Raw genomic sequence first — 23,552 nt, forward strand, 5'->3', positions numbered from 1 at the left:
GGTCATGGATTCCTGCTTCAGAGCTCTGCTGGAGTATAAAATTTAAAACGGAGTCCAACCTTGACCAAACCAATTCATTTCCAGTCTCCTCTCACATTCGAAAGATGTACGGTTAAGCATTAGTAAGTTGCGTGCATGTTATTTTGACGCCAGAAGTGTAGCGACACTTGCAGGCTGCCCCAGCACATCCACAAAGCAAGCGAGGCAGTTCACCTTGCGTTTCAATGGACATGCGACAAATAAAGAATCTTTAAACCTAAAGACTTTCAATTTCTTTTGACCCCTCCCCCCAATCACCAACACAAAGTCCCATTGAGAACCAGGCTCTTAATCTGCATCATGATCACGTTTATCATCGCTGTCTTGTAGGATGTGAAATCTCAAACATGAGAAAACCTGCAGATGCTGGAAATCCAAAGCGTTACACACAAAATGCGGGAGGATCTCAGCAGGTCAGGCAGCATCTATAGAAAATAAAAGAGTGTAGTCGACGTTAAGGGCCAAGGCCCTTCATGATGTGAAATTGTTAGTTGTATAGCAGGTGTGAGATAAAATTACTATAAATTACAAACTAAGTAAACAGTGCAGAGGAAAGGAATAATGAGTCAGTCACAAGATATTCTGCAGGTGCAGGAAATCCAGAGTAACACCTACACAAAGCGCTGGAGGAACTCAGCAGGTCAGGCAGCATCTATGGGGGGGGGGGGGGAATAAACAGTCACCATTTTTGGGTCAAGACAACTTCATCAGAACTTCTTTCCTGATGATGCCCTGAAGAAGCTACTCGGCCTGAAACATTGGCTGTTTATTTCCTTCCATAGATGCTGCCTGACCTGCTGAGTTCCTCCAACATTTTGTGTGTGTTGCTCAATAATGTGGTGGTGTTCATGGACTGCTCAAGAACTGATGGCATAGGGGAAGACGATGCTTCTGAATCAGCGTGTATAGTCTCCTGGCTCCTGTACCTCCTCTCTGATTGTAGTACAGAGAAAAGGACATGTTTCAGATATTGAGGACCTGTACAAATCTACTTCACAATCAATCTAATTCTTCTCTCCTACTTAGCCCACACCCTCCATTTCTCTTTCATCCATTTGCCTATCTAATTTTCTTTTAAATGTCTCTATTGCACCAGCCTATACCACCACACTCAACAGAGCGCTCCAGGCACCGACTACTCTCCATATTAAAAAAAACCTTCCTCTGACATCTCCGCTACAGCTTCCACCACTCACCTTAAAAGGACGTCCTCTGGTATTAGTTATTGCCACCCTGGGAATAAGATGGTGGCTGCCCACCCTCTCAATGCCTCTCCTAATCTTATACACCTCTATCAGGTCACCTCTCATCCTCCATCTCCCCAAGGAGAAAAGCCCGAGCGTGCTTCATCTTTCCTCATTGAAAATAATTTTGAATCTGGCAGCATTCTGGTTAATATCTTCTGCATTCTCTCTACACCTTCCTATAATGAGGCAACCTGAACTGAACACAATGCTCTAAGTGTGGTTTAACTGGAGTGTTATAAAACTGTAACATTACTTCATAGCCCTTGAACTCAGTCCCCCAACTAACAAATGCCAACACATTTACACCTTCTAAATCACCCCAACATCTTGCATGGCAGCTTTGAGGGATCTATGGACTTGGACACCAGGATCCCTCTGATCCTTCACACTGCTAAGAATCCTGCCAATAACCTCATACTCCACCTCAAGTTTGACCTTCCCATAGGTATTACTTCACATTTTTCCGGACTGGACTCTATCTGCCCCTTCTCCTTTGAACTCTCATTCTGTCTATATTCTGTTAGAGACCTTCTACACTATCCACAACACCTCCAATTTTCACGTCATCTGCACAATTACTAACACACCTCTTTACTTGTTCGTCCAAGACCTTTATAAAAATCACTGAAGAGCAGGGGACCTGAACAGATCTCTGTGCAACACCACCGTTGACACCCAGGAACATAGAGCTGCTCTCTCTTTCTACCACTGTCCCCACAATGAAGACTGGCGTATCTTCTCCTGACTTCTCCTTCCTGAAGTCCACAACCAGCTCTTTGGTCTTGATGGTGTTGAGTGCAATGCGACACCACTCTGCTAGCCAATTTATCTCACTCCTGCACACGCCTCCTTGTCACCATCTAAAATTCAACAACACTGGTGTCATCTGCAAATGCATACATGGCATTTCAACTGTGCTTAGCTGCATCGAAATGAGTGTTGAGAGAGTAGAGCAGTGGGCTAAGCAAGCTTTTCTGAAGTGCCTCTGTGTCAATTGTTAATGAAGAGATGTTATCATGGATATGTACTGACAGTGGTCTCCCGATGAGGTACAAAGGCCTATGTAAAACACTATTGAGGGGATGATAGCATTGAAGGCAAGGCTGTAATTGATAAACAGCAGCCTGAATTATGTTTTGCTGTTTTCTAATAGGATGGTGAGTGAGTGAGATCAGATTCAAATTATCACATGTACATCAAAATATACAGAAAAGTGCATCATTCCCGGTAAAAATCAACACACCAAAGATGTAATACACACATGTTGGAGGAACTCAGCAGGCCAGGCTGCATCTAAGGAAAGGACTCTCTTGGGTTTGTATTACACCCAAGAATGCGCTGGGGGCAGCCCGCAAAGTCGCCACACGTTCTGGCACCAACGTAGCACGTCCACAGTATTCAGCAGAACAATACAACAATTCAGCAACCACAACAACAGAGCAACACTTTCAGAACGCTGGATGAACTCAGCAGGTCAGGCAGCATCAGTCAGAAACGATGAGTCGACGTTTCGGGCCGGAACCTTTCGTCAGGACTGAAGAATGAAAGATGGGGAAGGATTTGAAGAATGCTTATGGCGTCAGTTGAAAGACCAGTAATTTGAAAGACAAAGGGGTGGGGGAGGGGAAGCATTGACATCATAGCCCTGAAAACAATGGGTAGTAGAAGAAGGAGGCGGAATCATGAGGGAGCTGGGAGAGGGGGGGTAGAGTGAAATAGGGATAGAGGAAGGGAGGGGGAGGGAATTACTGGAAGTTGGAGAATTCTATGTTCATACCAAGGGGCTGGAGACTACCTAGACAGTATATGAGGTGTTGCTCCTCCAACCTGAGTTTAGCCTCATCATGGCAGTAGAGGAGGCCATGTATGGACATATCTGAATGGGAATGGGAAGCAGAGTTGAGGTGGGTTGCTACCGGGAGATCCTGTCTGTTGTGGCGGACGGAGTGGAGGTGCTCGACGAAGCGGTCCCCCAATCTGCGTCGGGTTTCACCGATGTAGAGGAGGCCGCACCGGGAGCACCGGATGCAGTAGATGACCCCAACAGACTCACAACTTCCGGTAATTCCCTCCCCCTCCCTCCCTCTATCCCTATTTCACTCTACCCCCTCCCCCAACTCGCTTATGGTTCTGCCTCCCTCTTCTACTACCCATTGTTTTCAGGGTTATGACGTCAATGCTTCCCCTTCCCCACCCCTTTGTCTTTCAAATTACTGGTCTTTCAACTGACGCTATAAGCATTCTTCAAATCCTTCCCCATCTTTCATTCTTCAGTCCTGACGAAGGGTTTCAGCCCGAAACGTCAACTCATCATTTCTGACTGATGCTGCCCGGCCTGCTGAGTTCATCCAGCGTACTGAAAGTGTTACTTTGATCTTTTACAGCATCTGCAGATTATTTTGTGTTAACCACAACAACAGAACAAGACAACAGCAAGACAAGCCCCTTTCCCACTCTCTCACCCACCAACCCACACACACACTCAGACAGGGTACCAAACCCAGGACAGGCCTCCTCCAGGCCTCTAGTCCTTGGCTCTGGATCTCAGACATCGGGCTTTCCCGATCACACAACAGCAGCACATGAGGAGTTTCAAAAACACCCGCTAAAACAAATGATCAAAACTGTACTCGAGGCTGAGGGTGCCCACAACCACTGCTTTCAGACGGGTTTCATTCAATATCCCTTATGCCCCTGCTGAGTCCAGGTTTACTTCTGATCGTTTTCTTATCAACATCAACATCTGATCTACGCTCAAACCACAAACGTGGTAATGATGACGGATTTCTGCTGATTGGAAAAATAGCTGCAATAGCTGTAACATTCAAGAAGAACTGGCCTTCTCATGGGTTATACTAAATCCATTAAGGGATCAAGGAGAATATCAACCTGTGACCTTTCACTGATGAACCTGTACACTGAAATGGTTGATAGAACAGATGTTATATTGTTCTGGCTTTTCACACCTGCAAAATTGTTGTACTTTAGAAACCTAACTTTGCTGTTTAAAAAAATTAACTGTGTAATTCTTGCAAAAACTTACTATCAGGATGGTTTAGTTGCACGTCACTAGTTATAGTACAATACTCACAGCTCTCTACAGATATGCAATTGAGAGCTTCCTAACGGGATCACTGCTGCTCAGAAGATAATTAGCCAGGTGGGAAGTCTTCATCTTCAAGCATTCTTTTCTTCAGATGGCCAAAGACCATTTTGGTGCATTGAAGGTAACTGCATCCTCGGTTGGGAGGTGATCCACATGATAAGGGAAGCTGTCCTTAGTTTCTAAGGTATCATCATGGGCTTTTGTTATTAGGAGGGCTTCGTTTGTTAGAAAACGTTTTATAAATACTCATGACTTTCTACAGGTGTGCAATGCAGAGCATCCTAACATGCTGCATCGCTACGGGGCACAGAAACCGCACTGCGGCAGACAGGAGGGCTCTACAACAGGTAGTCAAAACTTCCCAATGCATCACCAGCACCAGTCTACGGGCCATCAAGGACATGTATACAGAAAGGTATAAAGGCATGCCAGGATCGCAACCATCCTGCTCGTGGACTGTTTGCTCCACTCCCGTCAGGGAGAAGGCTATGCAGCATCCACGCCAGGACCACCAGACTCAAAAACAGTTACTGCCCCGAGGCCGTCAGGCTGATCAACACCTCCACCCACTAACCCACCCCCACCACTTAATCACTTTCTGTCAGAGTACAGTTACTCCTGTATCTAGTGTCACTTTATGTAGATAAGTTAATCCTATGCATTTATATTTATTGGGGTTTTTTTTGTTCTTTATGCTAATTGTGCTTTTTTTTATATAAACACTGCTCTGGATGTGGAGTAACAATAATTTTGTTATCCTTTACACACTGATGAATAACAATAAACATTCTTGATTCTTAAAATGGAATACTGCATAACTAGAAGCAGGTGCAGGCCACTCAGCCCCTCCAACCTGTTCCAGCATTAAATAAGATCCTGCCTGATGTGATTGTAACCTCAGTTTCGCATTCCAGATACAAACATGAACCTTTCATGCATTTGCTTCTCATGAATTGGTGGTGGAGGCAGATACGATAGGGTCTTTTAAGAGACTTTTGGATAGGTACATGGCGCTTAGAAAAATAGAGGGCTATGGGTAAGCCTAGTAATTTCTAAGGTAGGAACATGTTCGGCACAACTTTGTGGGCCGAAGGGCCTGTATTGTGCTGTAGGTTTTCTATGTCTCTAAATACCTCTGACCTAAAAATATTCAAAGACTCTGCTTCCACCTCTTTTTGGGAAATACAGTTCAAAGACTCTCAACCCACTAAGGAAAAAAAGGATTAAACATTTCTGCTTGAAATGGATGAGTGTTTTATTAGAAACAAAAAGTGAATTCTAGTTCTACATTCCCCCACGAGGAAGCATTCTCTCCACATCCATCCTGTCAAAGCCCCTCAGGATCCTCTGTTTCAATTACATCTTGTTCTGAACTTCAGGAGATACAAGGGAGACACAGGGGACTGCAGACACTGGAATCTGTGGCAACAATCTGCTGGAGGAGTTCAGTGAGCCAAGCAGCAGCGAAGAGGTGGGGGTGCAGGGAGGGCATGCGGCAGTAATGGAGGAAAGGAAATTGTAAATATTTCAGATCGAAACGCTGTTCTGGTCTGGAACGCCCTGCCAGGGGTGGTGACAGAAGCAGATATATTAGAGAAGTTTTAAAAACTCTTAGATAGGCACTTGGAAGATGGAAAAATGGAGAGCGACGTATGAAGAAGAATTAGATTGATGTTAGAGTAAGTTAAAAGGTCGGTACAACATCGGAGACTGAAGGGTCTGTACTGTGCTGTAACATTCTATGTTCTAGGGAACCCTGCATCAGAAGATATCAGCAATTCTTCCTTATAAAATAAACTGCCTATACTCCATGTAAGCTTAGTCCAATGAGCATCTGTTAGAAAGGATGCAAAAAGATTAAAAATATGTTGAGAGACTTACAAGGATGAGGGATTAAACTATGAGATTAAGCTGTAGAAGTTTAAGTTGCTCTCCTAGAAGCGAGGAAGGTTAAGAGGATATTGGGCAGAATCTGCAGTTCGCGTCAGGTTTCGGCATGGTTCAAAGATTGAAAAGTTCATAGTTGAAAGGAGTTTATTATCGAAGTATGTACTGTATTGTTTGGTCATTATGTGCCATGACATATGACGTACACAATCATGGTCTTCCCATGACCATGATTGTTCTTGGCAATTTTTTCTACAGAAGCGGCTTGCCTTTGCCTTCTTCTGGACGGTGTCTTTACAAGACAGGTGACCCCAGCCATTATCAATACTGTTCAGAGATTGTCTGCCTGGTGTTAGTGGTCACATAACCAGGACTTATGATATGTACCAGCTGCTCACACAACTATCCACCACCTGCTACAAGGCTTCACGTGACCCTGATTCGGGCGGTGGGGGCGGGGGGGGGAGGTGCTGAGCAGGTGCTACACCTTGCCCAAGGGAGACGTATCTGCACCCCACCACCCATAAAGTATGTACATATCACCATATACTACCCTGAGATTCATTTTCTTGCAATCATTCACAGTAAAACAAAGAAATACAAGCAAATCAATGAAAAATTACACGTAAAGACTAACAACCAATGTGCAAGTACAAAAAAAAACAAACAAATAAATAAATAAAGATAGATAGATAGATAGTACTGAGGACATGAGTTGTAGAGGCCTTGAAAGTGAGACCATAGGAACAGAGAAAAGCTGGTTTAGTTGCCATCTCAAAGATTAAGGATCTCAAACTCTAGAGCAAAAGATGAATAGCGTTTGAGGATTTTGTTTTTCAACACAGTAGTGAAAGTCTGGAACTCACTGTCTGTAGATTAGTAGAAAGCAAATTAATCAGCGCCTACAGAATGGAATTGGATACGTACTGGAGGACAGATTAACTATAGAGGTATGGGGAAGAGCAGGGGGAGATCTGAATGGGTTGTTCCACTGAGGGCTGCCACAGACTCTGTGTCTTTCTAAGTTGTGATAATTCTATGATTTAACAACTCTTAGCCAACAATTCTTTTGACTCCTTAAATTACAGCTCTGCTTTGGTTCAGTTACCTCTGGAGCTGCCTCATCTGTCAAAAGCGACTTGTCAAGAAAATATACACAGGAGTCGACTTGGCCCAGTAATTCCAGAAATAGATAAAATCTGTCTACCAACTCAATCCCTCGCCTCCAACGTGTAACCTGATGTCAGGCACCTGAAGTCATCAAAAATAAAGTTGAAGGGAGTTGACTTCAGCTGAGAAGTAGCACTAACATTTATAGAGTCACAGAGCACTACAGCACACAAACAGGCCCTTCGGCCCATCTAGGCTACGCTGAACAATTACTCCTGCACCTGGACCATTTCCTCCCATTCAAGTGTCAGGCAATGTTCATGTGCAACAGGAAAGTTAAACAACTTATCCTTTACTTTCAGAAGCTTGATCAGCACCAATTGCACCACCATCATTTAATATAACCCGACATAACCCAATGTTTTTCCTTCATTAACAGGGAACAACTCAGCACTGCGAGGTATATTAAACTTGTCTGGATGAGTTCAGCTACAATAATCCGGAAATTTAACAACATCTAGGATGAAGCAACCTGTTTGAATGCCACCCCTCTACAAAGCTAAATGGCAGTTACCCACCCAGTTACTCCAACGACACTTGCCAAACACACAACACTGCCACTAAGAAGGTCAAGGGGAAAGAGGTGCATATGTGCATCATTGCCTCTGGAAATATCCCAAAACTATGAAATAAAAAGCATGATTGGTCACAGTGATTGCTCTACTAGGCAAATTATTTCTCATATGTTAAAAGATTATCACCTGATCATCTTTTGGCACTCTATTTCTATTCACGATTATCAATCTGTATGGACAGGAGGTAAAGTTCATAGTGTATTTATTATCAAAGTAAATATATTTTACCACTTGCAAACCTGAGATTCAGAGGCATATTCAATAAATCCAATAATAAATTAAAGATCGCAACAACCAGATTGGGTACACCCAGTGATGGTGGGAAACTCTCCTTAGAGTCATGGGCTCACGACCTACTCCAAGATGATGTTTTGTAAGACATCAGTCAGACCGTACTTGGAGTATTGTGTGCAGTTTTGGGCCACTTATCTATGAAAGGATGTACTGGCATTGGAGATCGTCCTAAGGAGGTTCATGAAAACGATGCCAGGAATGAAAGGGTTAATGAATGAGGAGTGTTTGTTGGCTCTGGGCCTGTACTCGCTGGAAGTTAGGGGGAAAAAAAGGGGGGTGTTGGGGGGAGGATCTCAATGAAAACTTTCGAATATTGAAAGGCTGAGATAGGGAGGACATGGAGAGGATATTTCCTATAGTGCACAGTCTCATAGCAGAAGGACTTTCCTTTAAAGTTCAAAAGTGTTTTTTTTTAAATCAAAGTATGTATACAGTATACAGACTTGAGACTGGCCATCTTTAGAACAGGGATGAGGAGGAATTGCTTCAGCCACAGGGTGGTGAATCTGTGAAATTCAATGGCACAACACACCAAACCTTGAAGTAGATGAGCACTCCAGCAGCAAAGAAAAAAAAACACAAACTTACACTCAGTGGCCACCTTGTTAGTTATCTCCTGAGTGTATTTGGCAGTGTGTTGAAAGAACTACAAACACATGTTTGTTCTATTTCATCAAGGAGGCACAAAGCAGCAAAGTACAAATGTTAGAACAATTCCACTTGTGTAATTACTGACCCGAGGGCACAAAATATGGAAAAGTCTTTACTTCTGAAGACTAGCAAGTGCTGCCCCGCATAAATCTCCACATCCCAACTGCATCGATTTCCTAAATCCCTGACCAGTAATAATGGGCTTGCGCTGCACGCTGCAAAGAGTTATTGAGTAGCTGTGCAATTATGCAATGAATATATTGGCATTTGAAATTGGTTTAGCTAACATACAGGGTGATGGAGAACTCCGATCTTTGGATGGATGGTCAGGCAATCACCTCTTAGATATATCAAAGCTACTGAAGAAAAAAAAAATGGATGAAACAGTCCTCATTAATTTTCTCCCCAGCTCCCAAGATTTAGTCACTGAAGAAAAATCTGAAGGCAAGCCTGCAGTGGGGATGTGTGGTGATCTCATTGAAACCTACCAAGTGTTGAAAGGACTAGATAAGGTGGATGTAGAGAGGATGTTTCCTGTGGCGGGGGTATCCAGAACTAGAGGCCACAGCCTCAACATTGAGGAGTGACCTTTTAGAACAGAGGTAAGGAGGATTTTTTTTAGCCGGAGAGTAGTAAATCAGTGGAATGCTCTGCCAAAGACTGCGGTGGAGGCTAAGTTTGTGTGTATATTTAAGGCAGAAGTTGATAGTTTCCTGATCAATCAGAGAGTCAAAGGATATGGTGACAAGGCAGGTAGGTGTATGGGGTTGAGTGGAATCTGGGATCAGCCATGATGGAATAGCTAGCAGGCTCGATGGGCTGAATAGCCTAATTCTGCTATGTCTTATGGTCTTAGTACTAAGGAGGTTAATTGCCCAAGTCACAAGTGAGAGACTGTTGAGTAGTGCAAAGTGGGCTATGGTAGTTTTAAAACCCACACTGACTTTACAACTTGACTGTGGTTAAAGAATACTCAGTCAGATATTTAAGATCCATGTTATGTTCCAACTATCAAGCTTCTCTTCTCAGAGCAAGAGCTAGTGGGAAAGATGGCTCTCCAAGCATCAGCCACAATCTCATATCCATCCAAGCTGTTGTTCTTCTGCAAAGTAGTTAGTAGATGGAGGAGTGTCCTATCTTCCAGTCCAGACTCAACCTGTTGCGGTTGAGAACTTCGTTCCTCGGTGTGAACATCATCAAGACCTCTTCCTGGTCCACCTAGGTTGATGTCATAGCCAAGAAAACTCATCAACACCTCTACTTCCTCAGGAAATCCAAGCAACACACACCAAATGGTCTCGGCCCAAAATGTCAGCTTACTCTTTTCCATAAATGTTGCCTGGCCTGCTGATTTCCTCCAGCATTTTGTGTGTGTTGCCTCACAATCTACCTTGTTATGATTTTATATTTTATCGTTTACCTGCACATGTACTTTTTTCCGTAGATTTTACACTGTAATCTGCATTGTTATCTCTTACCTTGTTCTACATCAGTGCACAGTGTAATGATGTGATCTGTGTGACCAGTATGCAAGATAGGCTTTTCACTGTATCTTGATACTGTGACAATAATAAACCTATAGCAAGACTAAGTCCAAAGAGAAGTGGCCTCAGACTTGTCAGCCCAATGCAGATCACAGGCAGTCTAACAGAGACTTTGAATGGGTGAAGTTCATCACGTTCCCAGTACAAACACTGAAACAACACCACCTTCTCAAGATTAAGTAAAAGTTTAATTATCATTCAACCATACATGAATACCCATGAACACCACCAACCCACAGCTGCACGTGCTCAAACCCAAGACATGGCTGAACACTAACTCACAGGTCTGCACGTTTCAATGTCTACTTGCAGACACAATCGATTGTGAGCTTAGGTTTAAGTGTTGGAAGGAAGGCTCTGAGGATTCTCTCAACATGTACAAAGTTCAAAGTAAATTTATTATCAAAGTACAAATATGGCACCATATACAACCCTGGGATTGATTTTCCTGTGGGCATACTCAGCAAATCTATAGAATAGGAACTAATGTATAACAGAATCAATGGAAGATCAACCAGAGTGCAGAAGACAACAAACTGTACAAATGCAAATATAAATAAATAACAATAAATAATGAGAACACATGAGATAATGAGATAAAGAGTCCTTCAAGGAGATGATTGGTTGTGGGAACATTTCAACGATGAAGCAAATGAGTATATCATCCCCTTTTCTTCAAGAGCCTTATGGGTGAGGAGTAGTAACTGTTTTTGAACCTGGTAGTGAGAGACCTGAGGCTCTTGCACCTTCTACCTGACGGCAACAGCGAGAGGAGAGCATGGCCTGGGTGGTGGGGATCTCTGATGATAGATGCTGTTTTCCTTCGACAACATTTCATTGGATCTTCAACTTCCTCACAGACAGGTCCCAGGCTGTAAAAATAGGGGACAAGCTCTCCTCTACAATCAGTCTGAGCACCGGTGCCCCACAAGACTGAGTACTCAGCCCCTGCTGTACTCACTGTACATCCGTGATTGTGTCGCCAAGTTTCCATCAAACTGAATATATAAGTTTGCTGATGACACAACAATTGTAGGCCGTATCTCAGGTAATGATGAGTTTGAGTACAGGGAGGAAATTAAGAACCTGGTGGCATGGTGCGAAGACAATAAAATATCCCTCAACGTCAGCAAGATGAAGGAATTGGTTGTTGACTTCAGAAGGAGTAGCGGACCGCACGACCCAATTTACAACGGTGGTGCGCAAGTGGAACACGTCAAAAGTTTTAAGTTCCTCGGGGTTAATATCACAAATGACCTGACTTGGTCCAACCAATCAGAGTTCACTGCCAAGAAGGCCCACCAGCGCCTTTACTTCCTGAGAAAACTAAAGAAATTTGGCCTGTCCCCTAAAACTCTCACTAGTTTTTATAGATGCACCATAGAAAGCATGGAAATTGTCCTGTCCAAGACCGAAAGAAGCTGCAGAAGATCGTGAACACGGCGCAGCACATCATACAAACCAATCTTCCGTCCGTGGACTCACTTTACACCGAACGCTGTCGGAGCACTGCTGCCAGGATAATCAAGGACACGACCCACCCAGCCAACACACTTTTCGTCCCTCTTCCCTCTGGGAGAAGCTTCAGGAGCTTGAAGACTCGTATGGCCAGATTTGGGAACAGCTTCTTTCCAACTGTGATAAGACTGCTGAATGGATCCTGACCCGGATCTGGGCCGTACCCTTCAAATATCCGGACCTGCCTCTCTGTTTTTTTGCACTACCTTACTTCTCATTTTTCTATTTTCTATTTATGATTTATAATTTAAATTTTTAATGTTTACTAATTTTAACTATTTTTAATATTTTTAATATTTAATATTTGTAATCCAGGGAGTGTGAAGCACAGAATCAAATATCGCTGTGGTGATTGTACGTTCTAGTACCAATTGTTTGGCGACAATAAAGTGTAAAGTATAAGTATGTAGATGTGCTCAATAGTTCGGAGGGTTTTATCAATGATGTGCCTGGTCAAATCCATTCCTTTTTGTAAGATTTTGGTGTTTTCACACCAGGCCATAATACAACCAGTCAATACACTATCCACTACACATCTATAGAAGTTTGTCAAAGTTTTAGATGTCATGCTGAATCTCTCCAGACTCCTAAGGAAGTAGAGACACTACCGTGCCTTCTTCACAATTGTACCTATGTGCTGGGCCCAGGACAGGTCCTCTGAAATAGTAATACCCAGGAATTTAAAAGTTGCTAACCCTCTCCACTTCTGATCCCTCAATGAGTACTGGCGCATGGACCTCTGGTTTCCCCACTCCTTAAGTCTGCAACCCGTTCCTTGGTCTTATTGACCCTGAATGAGAGGTTGTTGTTATGACACCACTCAGCCAGATTTTCCAATCTCATCATCATTTTTAATTCCACCCACACCAGTAGTGTCACCAAATTTGAATGTGGCATTGGAGCTGTACTTAGCCTCGCAATTTTAAACATGCATATGAAGTGAGTAGAGCAGGGGGCGAAGGACACAGCCCTGTGGCGACCCTGTGCTGATGGAGCTGGAACAGAGGAGCTGAATCCTGTCAATTCTCATGCACTTCATGTTTTCAGACAACACAGATAAAGAAGAACAAAAAGCATAAAAAAGATGGTAACAGAAACATTAACTATCAGTCCTTGAGAAGGCTTTTCATCAATAAAAATATTAAAATATTTTAAGAATTAACTGGAAATCGCAAGCAGAATAGATTGAAGTCAAATTCAGTCTTTGGTGTTACACCCTCCTGTGGGTAAACAACCTGTTTGTGTTCAGCACAGTTTTTTCTTCAGTCTCCTCCCTACAACATACAGGTGTGAGGAACAAGTTCCTACACTATGGCACAACAAGCAAGCCGCAGACACAGAAACTGACAGAGAGATTTATATGACACCTTCCACATGCTCTGAACCTCACTAAGCACATTACAGCCAATAACGAATTCCAGGATATCTTACCACATCGGAGTGAGAAACTGTGGCTCAGTTCAGCCTTATCTGTTGGAAGCAGCATCTCCAACAGTGTCCCAACATTTCTCTGAAGTGTCAGATTCAATTATCATGTTCACATTGAGACTGGAGCTGGAACCTGCTGATAGAGAGTGAGACGATCGCATAGCGGTTAGCACAATTCCTGCCGTCGTCTGTAAGGAGTTTGTACAATCTCCCCGTGACCACGTGGGCTTACTCCAGGTGCTCTGCTTTCGTCCCACGTGAAGGAGGAAGTTGTGGGCACGCCACGTCGGCACATGAAGCATTAGGCAAGACAGAAGGAAATGGACATGGTAGGCTGAAGCACTTTCTTCAGTGTTGTAAGATCAATGACTCTACAGCTCCAAGTCAGTTTTGGCGTGAGATTTTTGAAAAAAACAAACTGCTGTAGTGTCCTGCTGAAGGGTCTCGGCCGAAAACGTCAACTGTACTCGTTTCCATAGATGCTGCCTGGCCTGCCGAGTTCCTCCAGCATTTTGTGTGTGAACTGTAGGAACTCGGTGGGTCGAACAGCATCCATGGGGACGAGGAACTGTTGACATTTTCAGCCAAGACCCTGCATCAGGGCTGAGAGAAAAAAAAGGGAAGTATGAAGTGCTGGGGGGCGGGAGGGAGAGGAGCAAGCCAGTAGGTGATGGGTGAACAGAAGGACAGATGAGGGATGATGGATAAATGGAGTGAGGCATGGGAGGGGGAAAAGGAGTGGTGGAGACAGAGGCAGATAGATGACAGGTAGAAGGTTACAAAAGGTTGAAATCGTTGGACTACTTCCAGTACTTCATGCTAACGCACTTTGGAACAGGAGCGTGGGTCAGAGGAAGCTAAGGCTAAAGAGATACTGTACAATGAGGACCTTTAAATTTATGGATCACTGGGACTGTTTCTGGGGAAGGCAAGAACTACACAAGCCAATCAGGTGGCCAATTACTTTTGCCCAAACGTGGGAGGTTTGATCAAGCCTGTTGAGGAAGGTGTACATTCAGGTGAAAGAGGAACTGGACATTGAACCAACAGATATTCAAGAAAAACAAATCTCCAGGCACAAACACGAGAAAACCTGCAGATGCTGGAAATCCAAGCAACTCTCACAAAATGCTGGAGGAACTCAGCAGGTCAGGCCGCATCTACAGAAAAGAGTAAATAGCCAGCGTTTTGGGCCAAGACCTTTCAGCAGGACTTGAAAGAAAAAGAAGGTTAGCGTAAGTAGGTGGGGAGAGGAGAGGAAGAATTATAAGATGGTAGGTCACAGGTAAAACCAGAAGGCAAGGGAGTGAAGTAAAGAGCTGGGAAGTTGATTGGTGAAAGAGATAAAGGGCTGGAGGAGGGGGAATCTGATAGGAGACAATAAAAGACCCTGAAGAAAGGGAAGGAGGAGCACCAGAGGGTGGTGATGGGCAGGTAAGGAGATCAGGTGAAAGAAGGAACCACGAATGGGAAATGGAGGGGAGAAGCAATTACCAGAAGTTAGAGAAATTGATGTTCATGCCTTCAGATTAGAGACTACCCAAACGGAATACAAGGTGTTGCTCCTCCAACCTGCGTGTGGCCTCATCACTGCAGTAGAGGAGGCCATGGACTGACATGTTGTAATGGGAATGGGAAGTAGAATTGAAATGGGCGGCTACTGGGAGATCCCACTTTTTCTGGCAGATGGACTGTAGGTGCCTGGCAAAGTGGTCTCCCAATCTACATTAGGTCTCACTGATAAACGCGAGGCCACACTGGATGTCCCTAACAGACTCACAGGTGAAGTGTCGCCTCACCTGGAAAGACTGTTTAGGGCCCTGAATGGTAGTGAGGGAGGAGGTGTAGGGACAGGTGTTGTACTTGATCTGCAAGGATAAGCACCAGGAGGGAGATCAGTGGGGAGGGATGGAGGGATGAATGGACAAGGGAGTCACGGAGGGAGCAATCTCTGTGGAAAGCGGAACTGGGGGGGGGAGAAGGAAAAGATGAGCGGAAAGAGACAAAAATCTTTTGCAACTCCTTTGTCCACTCATCCCTCCCCACTGATCTCCCTCCAGGTACTTAACCCTGCAAGTGGAACAAGTGCGCTGACCAGAAAAAGTGGGACCTCTTGTAGCCACCCATTTCAATTCTACTTCACATTCCCATATGTCAGTCCACGGCCTCCTCAACTGTCGCGATGAGGCCACACTCAGGTTGGAGGAGCAACATCTTATATTCCGTCTGGATAGCCTTCAACCTGATGGCATGAACATCAATTTCTCAAACTACTAGTAACGCCTCACCCCTCCACCATTGCCCATTCCTGTTTTCCTCTCTCACTTCATCTCCTTACCTGCTCATCATCTCCCTCTGGTCCTCCTCCTCCTTCCCTTCCTTCCATGATCTTCTATCTTCTATCAGACTCCCCCTTCCCCAGCCATTTATTTCTTTCACCAACTTCCCAGCTCTCTACTTCACCCCCTCCCTCTCTCCTGGTTTCACCTGTCACCTACTACCTTATACGCCTTCGTCTCCTCCCCCCACCTTCTTCATCTGACATCTCCCCTTTCTTTCCAGCCCCGATGAAGGGTCTCGGCCCGAAACGTCGACTATTTACTCTTTTCCATAGCTGCTGTGTGGCCTGCTGAGTTCTTCCAGCATGTTGTGTGTGTTGTTTTAAACCTCCAGGCACATGGGAGGAACATGAGGCTTGACGGCATCCACTTTAACGCAGAGCTTATTCTCACTGATGAGATAAATAGTTAATCCAACTCTCTGCTTTCTGCTAGCCAATCAACTTTCCATCCATGCCAATAAATTATCACCCACATCACGTTTTCATTTTCCACAAAACCAAATACTTTATGAAAAATTTCACAGTGAAGAGAAGACGCAGATTATAAATGGCACCCCTGATGGTGAAAAACTGCTTGCTTTGTGGGAAAAAGAGAGTCAATGGCAAATTCAAACTGGGTGGTGAAATGGTACACTCAATGTGCCACTTACGCAAGGTGCCTGTGGCAACATTACTCTGGTCATGGCCTGTTAATCGGACAGGCCATAGGTAAGGGAGCACAGGACTGATCAATAGTGAGCAACTGACTATTTGTCAGCCTTCAGCGATGCCACATTATATGGAGTGGCCCAAATACAATCAACTCACAGTCTCATGTTTTCCAAAACTAGCTTTATAAAGAAATTCAAAAGCCAAGATGCTACATACTCCATGCTGAATTTAAAAAAATAGGTGAAGTAATTTCTCCCCGAGTAGAGTCCCTGGGATGATCTTTTTGACCTAGCAGCGAGCAACATCGTCCAGACAAGATGGCAGCAAGCTGTAGTCTCTGTCGAGGTCGTTTCTAAGACTTAGTTGTGTTTTTTAATTTGTAGGGATGCTTTTGGGGACAAGGAAGGGACTTAGGGGCAGGTTATAGTTGGGGACAGAGATGTGGGGGAGTTAGAGGTGATCTGAGGGCTTAGGGACAGGGATGTGGACAAGTTAGAGGGCAGGCCAGAGTCTAGGCTTCCTCTCCACACTCAATGGCCAGCGACGTGGATGGGTGATGAGGGCATCCATGGATGCTGGGCTGTTCCAGGTTAGTTGGTTCCAGTATTGGCTTTTCTACCCTAGAAGAAAGATTCTTTCTACCCTATCTATGCTTCTCTTAATTTTATAAACATCTGTTGGTCACCACCCCCCAGCTTGCAGTGCTCCAGAAAGCAACCCATGTTAGTCCAACCTCTCCTCATAATACAAGACCACTAATTGGTAAATCTTACAGTACCGTGTAAAAGTCTTAAGCACATATATATATATATACAGACAGGGTGCCTGAGACATTTGCTCACCACTGTATTTGTCAACGTGGAGCAGAGATCGAATTTCTAAATCTGGCAGGAACGAAGGATGTTGGGAATGGGGAAGGTGGAATGACAGGGGTGGGGTGTGAGACAGGTGGTAGAGGAGTGCCAGGGGCAGGGGTACAGACACACCCAGCCCTGAGACAACTGGTACATTCATTTGATTCCAAACCATTTATTGATCATTACAGAATTTGTCTCTGGAGCTTCCTGCTCCCTCCCCTTCCCCCCCCCAACCATGACTTTCCTCTCCCTGCCCCCTTCCCACTCTCCGTCCACTATAGAGACCCATATCAGAATCAGATTTTTCATCACTCACACATGTCATGAATTTTGTTTCTTCTGCAGCATTAGTACAGTGCAATACATAAAATTACCAGAGTCCTGTGCAAAAGTCTTTGGCTGTCTAGCTGTATATACTCCGTACTGAAAGTAATGAGTCAATAGGCAGAGGGCGACTTGCAAAGAGTCACCATGCTCCTATTCCATCTAGTCACCAGGACCAGAGGGCACAGCCTCCGAAAACAAGGGCAGCCCTTGAGCTGGAGGGTGCTGAGTCTGTGGAATTCATTGCCACAGACGGCTGTGGAGGCCAAGTCATCATGTACATTTAAAACAAAGATTGATAGGTTCTTGACTAGTAAGGGTGTCAAAGGTTATGGGGAGAAGGGAGGAGAATGGGTTGCGAGGGACACAAAAAAAACAGCCATGCTGGAAAGGTGGAGCTGACTCGATGAGCCAATGGCTTAATTCTGCTCCAATGTCTTATGGTCTCCATCTAATCCAGGCGGCGTTGTGGGAAACCTCTTCCACACTCATTCCAAAGAACCATTGGGCAAGAAGTTATACAAAGTGATGGTAGGTCAATGAAGGGATCTGGGGGTGTGCACCACACAAACAAAAGGAAATTTCCCATTACCCTTCCACCTCAGAAACTTGAGGCACATTCAGAAAACTGAATAAAATGCTCCTCACTGAAGTGACATCAGCAGCAAATTCTGCAACAATTATTACTGATGAAAGTGACAATTATGTCTCTACAGTAACTAAACTGCCTCCATTATGTTCCATGTAAGTGATCAGTAAACTTTTACCCACTTCACCTGAGGTCATCCATCAGAGAAGCAGCTCGCCACTTTGGGGTTGCCTTAGCTTACTTTCCTCAGCACTAAAAATGTAATCATCTTCAAAGATAATGACAGCCAGGTCTACACATTCCAATTACCTGTAGGCATCAGCCCTCAATGCAGTTCCTGTATTGCAACAATTCAGAATAAATATCATTCAACAGCAGTAAAGTGCTTTGGAAAAACCTAAAAGACGCCAAATAAATCCAAGTCAGTATTATCTTTCACATCAAAAACAACTTTCAGGAATAAACGATTTCAAGCAAAGCTATTCACCTGAATGGCACAGGAATGTAAGAAAGTCCTCTAATTTCCCGCTATTGGAAACATCCTCTTCATGCCCACTCTGTCTCAGCCAATGCCTATTCCACTATTGTATCTGCTTCTACCACTACTCCTGCAGCCTATTATAGGTACCTATCACTCTCAGTGTAAAATAAACCTGCTCTTTAATAAACCATCTCCTTTAAACTTGCCCCGTCTCACCTTAAATTCCTGTTCTCTCATAATCCCTTTCAAAGACATTTTGAAAATTTCCTTCAACTGCTTCCTCAGTGTACCTGGTATTTTCTTGCTTGGACAGACAGTAGACCACTTGGTTTGAGATCTGGTGTTGGGCATAGAGCAAAGGGACCTGCCCCTCAGACTCTATTGTGTGTAAATAGAGTCTGAGGTGTGTAAACGGCGGGAGGAGAGAGAGCAGCGCGCCTGCGCAGCCCTCCGGTGAAAAATGATATTGTATCCGTTAAATAGGGGTCATGGACAATTCTGATTTGATGGAGAATGGACGTGAAAGCACAGAGGAACATCTGGAGAAATTTCTGAAACGCTCGTTTGCTGCTGTCGTTACTGCGTGGTCGGGAATCTTTTGGAGGGTAGGCCTCAAAATCCCCGGCTTTGCCTGCTGTTGGCGACCGAGGTTGAGGTCGAATCGTTCGGACAGAGATGGCGCTCAGTACTCGGTGTCGGACAGCAGATCAGAACTCAAAGTTTTCGAATGACTCAGAGTCGGACTGTGGTCGGCATGGCAGGGAGAGTTTTTCTTCCTTCTCCCATCTGCATGAGATGTGGGACATTTGAGAGACTTTGAACTTTTACTGTGCTCATGGACTTCTTCATCAAGTTATGGTATTGTTGCACTATTATAACTATATGTTATAATTATGTGGTTTTGTTAGTTTTTCAGTCTTGGTCTGTTCTGTGTTTTGTGATATCACACCGGAGGAAATATTGTATCATTTCTTAATGCATGCATTACTAAATGATAATAAAAGAGGACTACATGTCTTCATAATCTAAAAAAAAATTGGTACTTCAGTGCTGGGTACATGGATCTGAACAACTACACCAATGGTACTTATCCTGTTTATGCATTTTGAGTAACTTGCAGAGGACATCAGTGGTAGCTTTGAGGTGCCTGCAGTCTGCATCTCAGTATTGTATGGAACAATGGGATCACTGTGGCTTAGAAGACAATTAGATTCTCGCCAAGTTTGAGAAGCTGGTCTTCGAACACTCTGTTGTTCACATGGCCAAAGACTGTGCTGGAACATTGAATGGTAAACCGCATCCTCAGTTGAGAGCTGGTCCACATGATATAAGGGAAATGGTCCTTTGTTTCTAGGGTAACAGCATAGATTTTCATTACCAGGATGGCAGTATACAAGAGCAAGAGCTTAGTTAAGCAGGACACATTTTAAAATAAAAGTCAGGTATAAATACTCACAACCTTCTACAGATCACAGAGGGAGCATCCTAACATGCTGCATCACTGTGTGGTATGAAACTTGCACTACAGTGGACAGGAGTGCTCTATAAATACCCAACAGATTACCATAACTAGCCTATCTGCCATCAAGGACATCTATAGAAAAAGATGCTGGAGAAAAGGCCAGCAATTTCATTAAAGGTCCTAACCCTCGGAGGGGCCTCTGGATCACATCGCTGCTCTTGGAGATGTTATCGAAATTCAGAGATTTATGGTTTGGACTGTAATTCATAGTGGCCTCTCTCAGTTCTATGCTTTTATTTGTGTTCTCGCCTATTCTTTCTTGTTGCCAATTGGCAGCCTGGGGATCTGAGTGATCTGTTAGTTCTTGTGCAAGAGAAGAGTTGGGGGAGAGAGGGTTGTGAGTTTTAGTTTCTTTTTCTTTTCATGCAGGGGGGTTGATGTCTTTCTTTCAACTACTATGGTTTTCTGTGGTTTGTGGCTATCTGGAGAAGACAAATCTCAGAGTCATATTCTGCACACGTACTTTGATAATAAAATGAAGCTTTGAACCTGTGAAACATCCTGCTCTTGGACTGTTTGTCCCACTCCCATCAGGGAAGAGGCTATACAACATCCATGCCAGGATCACCAGACCCACCAGAAGGGGAGGAGGGGAGGAGCTTAGGAGGATCAATGGTGCCTAACGGCGACTCCTTTGCTGGCATCTTCGGAAACAGCTCTATTTCCATTTTTAATATCTCTATTTTTCCCCTTTCAGGGTTCTTTTGAAGACCCTGACCTGGAGTTACACGCTGACTACGGTTCTTTGAGGGAATGGGACCCGCTCTCGAGGTTTCACAAATCGCCGTTGTTCAGCACGCCAAGGGGTCAGCCTAAGAGCTTTGCTCGCCTTCGGAGGACTGAGATTTCATGGCTCTGGAGACGGGGGGCGGGGGGGTGGAATTGGAGGTCAGTGCCTCTGCAGGTGTGTCATTGGAGACAGAAAATCTCTGGCTATGTGCCCAAAGACCTCAGATCTTTGGGCATAGAGCTCGGGAAAAAGCGACGCAAAGGACTTTTAACATCGTAAACCAGAGAGTTGTTTGTTATGTCTCCCATCTCGCTATGAAATGGGGACACTTCTTTCTCCATTTTTAGGGGGGGAGGGGGGAGAGGGGGAGGGGGGAGAGAGGGAGGGGGGAGAGGGAGAGAGCCTGTGGTATGTCGAATACCGGGTGAACTAGTAGTCTTTGGGGTAACTGCAAGTCAGTGTCTTTGCTGCTGTTTTGCTCACACTTGAGTGCTCGGTGGTGGGTGCCAATGCTTTTTTTTTGCCAGTGGGGAGAGGAGGGTTTGTTGCTTGCTGCTGCTTATGCGTGGCATTGGAGTTCTAACATCTAACTGTCATTCGTTCTTTGGGGGCACTTCTCTGTTTTCGTGGATGGTTGCGAAGAAAAAGCGTTTCACAATGTATATTGTATACATTTCTCTGACATTAAATGTACCTTTGAAACCTTTGAAATAATTCCCCAAGCTGAGAGGGCTGATCAACACCCCCACTCATTAACGCACACCGTCATCGGCCTCCACCACTACATACACATCACCAATTGTCACTTCATGTACATACAAAATAACATACACGGCGCAGCACATCACACAAACCAATCTTCCGTCCTTGGACTCACTTTACACCGAACGCTGTCGGAGCAGTGCTGCCAGAATAATCAAGGACACGACCCACCCAACCAACACACTTTTCGTCCCTCTTCCCTCCGGGAGAAGGCTCAGGAGCTTGAAGACTCGTACGGCCAGATTTGGGAACAGCTTCTTTCCAACTGTGATGAGACTGCTGAATGGATCCTGACCCGGATCTGGGCCGTACCCTCCAAATATCCGGACCTGCCTCTCGGTTTTTTGCACTACCTTACTTTCCATTTTTCTATTTTCTATTTATGATTATAATTTAATTTTTTAATATTTACTCATCTTTACTATTTTTAATATTTTAATATGTAATATTTGTAATCCAGGGAGCGGGAATCACAGAATCAAATATCGCTGTGATGATTGTACGTTCTAGTATCAATTGTTTGGCGACAATAAAGTATAAAGTATAAAGTAAAAGTACAATCAATGTCGATTCAGTGGTCACTTTATGAGACATATCTGCTCACAAGACTATAGAATACATGAGCAGAATAAGGCCATTTGACCCAACAAGTCTGTTCTGCCATTTCATCATAGCGGATCCATTTTCCCTCTCAGCCCCAATCTCCTGCTCCTCCCCATATTTCTTCATGCCCTGACCAATCAAGAATTTATCAACTTCAACAAGAATTTATTAACTATACAGTGCTTATAGAAAGTATTCACCTTCTTTGAAGTTTACATGCTTTACAACATTGAATCACAGTGTATTTAATTTGGCTTTTTTGACACCAATCAACAGAAAAGACTCTTTTGTGTTAAAGTGAAAACAAATGTCCACAAATTGTTCTAGATCTATTACAAATATTTAACACAAAATAACTGATTGCATAATTACTCACCCCCTTCAAGTCAGTATTTAGTAGATGCACCTTTGGCACCAATTACAGCCTCGAGTCTGTGTGGATAGATCTCTATCAGCTTTGCATATCTTGACACTACTATTTTTCCCCATTCTACATTACAAAACTGCTCAATCTCTGTCAGATTGCATCGGGATCATGAGAAACAGCCCTTTTGAAGTCCAGCCACAAATTCTCAATTGGATTGAGGTCTGGACTCTCACTTGGCTACTCCAGGACATTAACTTTGTTGTTTTTAAGCCATTCCTGTGTAGCTTTGGTTTTATGCTTGGGGTCATTGTCTTGCTGGAGAACAAATCTTCTCCTAAGTTGCAGTTCTCTGGCAGATTGTATCAGGCTTTCCTCCAGGATTTCCCTGTATTTTGCTACATTCATTTTAACCTTCACCTTCACAAGCTTTCCAGGGCCTGCTGCAGTGAAGCATCTGCACAGCTTGATGCAGACACCACCATGCTCCACGGCAGGGATGGTATGTTCTTGATGATGTGCGGTGTTCGACTTACGCCAAACATAGCTTTTAGTCTGATGGTAAGAGAGCTCAATTTTGGTTTCATTAGACCATAGAACCTTCTTTCAGCTGACTTCAGACTCTCTCACGTCTTCTGACAAACAGAGGGGGTGGGGGGAGATTGATGCTTTTGCTGCTGCTTGTGCGTGGGGGAGGGGGCAGTCTTTGGGGTTCTAACGTTTATCTGTCATTCATTCTTTGGGGTTTCTCTTCTGTTTCGTGAATGTTTGCAGAGAGTAAGAATTTCAGGTTGTATATTGTGTACATTCTCTGATATTAAATGGAACAATTGAATCTCTTTCCACATGCTACTCCCTACTTCTAAACA

At 44.1% G+C, this 23,552-nt stretch overlaps 1 protein-coding gene across 1 annotated transcript in view; it reads right to left on the bottom strand.

The window, feature by feature from the left end:
* Window positions 1–23,552, bottom strand: part of smyd3 (SET and MYND domain containing 3) — a 1,006,799-nt gene that overhangs the window by 815,749 nt on the left and 167,498 nt on the right. The gene's annotated exons all lie outside the window — the stretch shown is intronic.

Source organism: Mobula hypostoma, chromosome 8 (genome assembly GCF_963921235.1).
Source record: "Mobula hypostoma chromosome 8, sMobHyp1.1, whole genome shotgun sequence".
Lineage (NCBI taxonomy): Eukaryota > Metazoa > Chordata > Chondrichthyes > Myliobatiformes > Myliobatidae > Mobula > Mobula hypostoma.